Raw genomic sequence first — 6,615 nt, forward strand, 5'->3', positions numbered from 1 at the left:
TGCACAACCACTCCATTGGCTTGCGAAGAGTTGCAATCTCTAGGGCTAGCGATGTATTGCCGAGTTACCTTTGGCGGAGGAGTACCAAGTAGCCCATCAGTTTGAGCAGCAGTTTTTGCTACAGTACCAACAGATCTAGGGATTTGCCCCAAAGTTTTGTAATAAGAGTCGAGAATTGCCTGTGCCTGGGGATTAACCACTACAGGAGTAGATTTGTGTTGCGCAGGGAGAGCCAAGATAGTTCTTTCAAGATCCGCAAATTCAGATTGGTTTGGGGAAGTAGGGACAGGAGAGGGAGAAATAGGGGAGAGGGGGGGAAAGTCAGAGAGGGATATGAGGGGAGGATGGTCTGGAGGGTCAGGAGGAAACGGGGGAGGTCGGTTAGAACTACCTTCAACCAAAGTTGAAGAAGGGATCAGGTCGGAAGCACGTTCGCAGGGGAACCAGCAATTCGCCATCGGAAGCACCTACCTTGTATTGAGTTTTCTCGAGTTTTGACAGTAATACTTTGTCCATCTCTTCGACCGGTGCTACTATAGAGATTCTCTTTCTTTTTTTTTACACATCATATAGAGATTCTGTCTAAGTTCGAATATGGGTTTGGCTGCTCTAAGTTTATTCACAAAAATATGCCTCATATCAAGAAAATAGAAATCAATACTTGAAACAATTACAATTGAAACAATTACAATTATGAATTTATGATATATTTGGAGGAAACTTTAGAATCAAACTTGATTAACAAGTTCTTTACATATATGATAATGGTAAATTAACGTATTTAGCAATAAGAAGATAAGATATACACAAATATTAGTTTTCTATTTAACTCGATCTCTTACCCTCCCACAATCTCATACGTGGTAACGTGTATGATATTGTACAATCATCATATCCTCTTCTCAGTCTCCACATCCAATATAGGGTCATAAATGGCGTTTATACCTTGGCATAAGGTCATCAAATCAATGGAAGATATTTGTATATCTCCATCGCCTTATGTCACTATGTGAACTGAATAAATTCATCAATTGGTCCATGTTCATAGTTCACAGCAACATCATGTCATCACCCCATCAGATCCGTATATATCTGTTGGAGTTCATCATCTTTGTGGCTACATCGTATTTGTAGTTAATATAACCACATAAAATCCTGAAAGAGAAAGATAAGATAGGTGAATAGAACGGACCCATCAATGGTCCATGCTCATAATCCAATCAATATCATCACTCAAAGAAGGTCACCTTTGTAGTATGAGACAATCGTGCGGTTTTTTTATTTATAGGCGTGTATAAGTAGATCAATAGATAGTAACTGAATCTTCCGCTCCGACATCTAGCCAGTGGCGGACCCACGTTATGGGTTGTGGTGGCAGCTGCTACCAGTAATATTTAAAAACCAAAATTTTTTACACTATGTAAAAGAAGTTAAGTGGCAAAATGGTTTGAGAACAATCTAAAATCTGTTCAAGGTTGAGGGTTCGATCCTACCTGTTGACAATCTGCCACCACTAATAATTTTTTCTGGTTCCGCCCCTGCATCTAGCCACGGCTGCGATTCCGCGTCCACAATACCGATGGCCACGGGACCTACGTCCACGGTTTCCTCTTCCTCTAGCATTAAAAGACTCTTGTAACTCCTTAGCTTTGATGGATGGTTGAACCTTCTCTCACGCAATAATCTTTGTTCGGAAGGAGTCATATGATCCATCACTTCAGATTCACTGTCTGAATCAACAGAATTTCCATCAGAAGGAAGTGTATCCACATCTGAAAAAGAGGAGCCCAAACAGCTAAACATGTTTTTAGCACGGACACTTACCTCACGGTTATTAAGAATATCACTATCTTTTGTGACTTGATTAACAAGTTGTTTACATATATATAGGGGTATCAAAATGATTAACCCAACCCAACTAAACTCATTACCCATGAGTTTATGAGTTGACTAGACTCATTTAACAATTGAGTTGGATCAACTCATGAACTCATTTAATTAAATGGGTTAAATGATTAATTGGGTTGATCTACTAAAATATAAATTAATGTATAATTAACATATAAACAACTATAATTAATTATCACCATCATCATTATCACCATCATAAATTCATAATGACCAACATCATATAATTTTTGACGGGAGATTGTGGATTTGTGTTTTGGTGGAAAATTTACAAATTGTGCTTTTTGGCAGGAAAATTGTGGGGGTTGGCGTTTTTGGCTGAAAAATTATGTTTTGCGTTTTCTGGCAGAAAAATTACGGATTTGTGTTTTTTGGCCGAAAATTTGCGGATTTATATTTTTTGCGAGAAAAATTACGAGTATGAAATTTTGGCGGAAAAATCATGGGTTTGCATTTTTTGCGGGAAAATTGATGATGGTAGTAAAATAATGATGATGGTAGTATGATGCTGATGATGATAGTGGTTGATTTAATTACCTAGATCCCAATACTTCCCTATTGCTAAACTTGTAACTCTACCCCATGTCCTCGAATCCAACACGCATAGTTTACCTCTCATATTGTCACAGTGACACATACTTAATTTCTCTGGTAGACATTGCAACAACATACTGAAATGCAAGTCTCAAACATATAGATCTATTATCAATCGTAAATAAGTACCTTGTAACAGGCTTCATGTTATCTACATCACCTGCATAGTCATAATTTATGAACTCCACAACTGAAGCATTGCAATCTTGATTGACAAACATGAGACCAAATAAGTTTGTACCCTTCAAATACACTAACTTTAGTTTCAGTTATCCTTTTCTGTATTAGACATATACTTGCTAACTTGACTAACAACATGAGAAAAATCCAGTTTCGTGCAAACCATAGTGCACATCAGACACCCAACTGCACTTCATAAGGAACTTGTGCCATATTCGAATTTCTTTATCAAGTCTGAGAACACTGAGACGCTAAGAGATTTACATTATTCACCAAACGTGTAGCGGCTGGTTTTGACTTCCTAGTTCCTCATGTCAAACATATCCATAACCCTCTCTATGTAACACCACTGAGATAACCACAATTTCTTAGAACTTCTTTCTCTACAAATCTAGATCTCAAGGATCTTCTTCTTTGAAGCACCAAGATCATTCATCTCAAAAACTTCTCCAAACGAACAGAGTCAGTGAATCTTCTCTTTGAAAATTTTAAGCTAAGGCCACATACAAAAAAAAAAACGTATTATATAGCATGGTGGCTAACATGGGGCCAAAAGTAAGGTATATATATAGGCATGATCATATAGGCATAGGGTCGGTTCTATGTCTTTTTTTTTCTTCAATAGGATTTTCATTGATAACTGGTAAGATTACAACATGGATTACAGGATGGAATACAGAGCCGGCAAGGATTTTAATCCTTCCAGAGTACTAAGCCTGAGACTAATGGGAAAAGACCCAAACAAACTAAAACATATCATTCCTTCAATTGCAACCCGGATCAGAAAATAGAGACCCAAAAATAGAAAATTAAAAATTAAATCTTTGAAAATTAAAACTTAAAACAGATCTGAGATAAGAAAAACCACACAGACAGATGCAAATACAAGAATCTCCTAACCGCACTGTTTGACCCTGAATAAAGTGCTGTGCGACCTCTTTTTGTTGCTCCGGCATGGAACTACGGAAGCGGTGAGACAGCTTCAAACTCTACTGACTCTTCATGAGGAAAGGAAGGAGATCTAGATCTACGGTGGTGAGATTTCTTTATCTGAGGCAGTGAAGAAACCAGTTCAAGACTACCTCTGCCATGGAGGACGGCCAGATCTGAAGATGCGCGTAACTATAACACAAGAACCAAGCCACTAACCTAGAGAAGGGAAGATTTAAACTTTAAAAATCTAGATCTGGAAATCTAGATCTGATGCCGTTGGAAGAAAAAAGAGAGGGATTAACCGAGAAAAAGAGAAACAAAGCTAAATAAAGAGAGAAAACACAACTCCGATGCTGACAGAGCCACCGGAGCCGGTTAACTTAGGTTGGCGGTGAATTTGTGTTTAGTGAGAAGGGAGAACGTTTTGAGGGTTTTTTAGAGAGAGAATATAAATATTAAATCATAGTATTACTATGAATCTTTTTTCATCGGTTCTATGTCAGATCAGGGAAACTAGGTAAAAGGGAAAATTCATAAATTATATTTTTGTTTTGTTTAGAAAAGTTGTCAATCGATGCTAATAGTGCTGTCGATTTGATTTTTTTTTGCTGTCGATTGATTTACTAACTAGTGAGGTCGTATGTCAAGAATGTCGACTGATACCCTCCTAACGTCGATCAATTTATGCAACAATATACATTGGCCTTGTGTGTCATCACTAAGTGGTTATTGATCAATGCACGAAGTGGTTATTTGATCGTTTTTTCCAACAGTAGATTTGCCTCGTATTGCATTCGAAGGGATGCCAACATGGCGTCAATCGACATCTTTTAAATTCCTCAATTTTCTCTCATTTTCTTCGATTTTGGTCTTAAAAGTCCAATCTTCTTCAAACCGTCATTCTACATCAAATGATTATTTTTTTTTAACGGCAATCAATTGTATTATACGAAAAGCGTTTACATCATTACATGATACATAAAACCAAACAAATACAACCACTGAAACAAATATAGGAAATTGAACACAATTTCGATGAAGAAGTGGAAGTAACCCTGCTTTCCCAACGGAAGTGTTACGGGCAATAGAAAAAATCTTTTAAGTCCCCTCTTCACACACTTGTCAAAGGCTAAGATCTTATAGATGAGACTCCTAAATGCTTTATGCATTACCATAATTAAACTAAAAATTTGATATGTTGTTTGTGATGGTTTTAAAACATGGCTTTTGAAACGCCAAACACAATGCCGGTTAGCGACCATGGATTTCCCTTTCATAAGACCTGTAATTTCAAACAGAGGGACAGCAAAATCACCACCATAGGACTGTGGCCTTAAGAAGAGGAGATTATTGCGGGAGTCAATTCCTTTAAGCGGACAAGATACAATAATTCCGGGATCAAAACCCCAAATGAAATTTTCAAATCTTTGCTTAGGAGAAGATTCATCGGTTGATAACCGGAGATGAAGCCGGTGAGAGAGTCCACCGGAAACAAACCTTATGTAAAGGAAGATATCACGATTCCATTGAATCGACACTGAACCGACGTGAATTTGAGAAATAGTACAACCCCAACATCGACAAAATAAGGCGAATCCTGCCTCGCACGAACCTGACACCACCCAATATGCAATAGAGGACAATGTCCAGTCCACACCAAAGATTAAAGACATCAAAATCTGACTTTTCAAATTCATCGTCGTGAAGAACAAAAACATATTTCGATTAGAAATTGCCATAACTATTACTAAAAACTATATGGATAAGAAGTTGAAACAAATTAAAAAGCAAGAGAGAACCCAACCGACGCCGGAAAACCAGCGTCGGCCGGAGAAAGCAAAAAATGGAAGTTTTTGATCAAAGAGGCGCTTTGGGGAAGTCGCTCTCGAGAGAGAGGTTTTTTTTTTTTACTCACTTTATTTGCTTGATATTAAGCAGAAATAACGGAAAACATCAAATGATTATAAATGACCCAATAACAACTGAAAAAACTCGTCAAAAATATTAAATACATACATATCTATATACATTTGTCAAATACATTTTGTAAAAAAATATTGGAGTTCTAAACTATTAACAACCCTACACCATTGACATTTATTGTTTATTAGTAAAATTAGAAACCAATATTTATCATATTTAACAAAATTTTCTAATATCACTCCCTAATAATTTCCTAAAATCACTCCCTAATTTCCTAAAGATTTACTATGCTATGGAATTTAAAATATTATAAACATTGAGGCTTATAAAAAGTCAAATATTATAAATATTTAAGCTTCATAGAATGTTTAGAATATTAATAATATTTAAACACTATAAAAAGTTGAAGTATTAATAATATTTTAACTCTAAAAAGTTTTAAACTATTATAGCTACATATAAATTTTACAATATTATAAATATTTAAATTCTATTAATTTTAAGTATTATTAATATTAAGGGAAAATGTCATGAAAACCCACTTTGGCTGTGAGTTGTGTCACAAAAACTCACTTTCCACTCATGGTATACTTTCCCAAGTTTTTTGCTTATGTGTCCACACATTTTGGACGATTTTGCCCCTCTCCTCTTTCTCTCCTTCTTTTCTCTCTTTTTCTTTTCTTTTTTGTTATTAACACTTTAACAAAGTAAAATATATTTATTTGTTATCATAAAATAAATTTTCTATTTATTTATATAAAATATATTATGATTATATATTTTCTACATTTTAAGATACATATTGTTATATTTTTTATGAATTTTTAGATTATACAGTATCCATCAGTCGTTGAACATTTGTTCAATTATAAGTGGATAATCAATTGCAGTATTGTTAATAGATAGTTACTTGTGTTTATTCATACAAAATGTACATACATAAATTTGGTTAGATCTTTATCAATAGCATATTATCCATAACACAACATAGACCAAATAAGTACAAAACCCTTTAATTCTAAATTTTAAATCCTAGAACATAAACCCTTGAACCTAAAACCAAAACTATTCACTTTA

Source organism: Camelina sativa, chromosome 5 (genome assembly GCF_000633955.1).
Source record: "Camelina sativa cultivar DH55 chromosome 5, Cs, whole genome shotgun sequence".
NCBI lineage: Eukaryota > Viridiplantae > Streptophyta > Magnoliopsida > Brassicales > Brassicaceae > Camelina > Camelina sativa.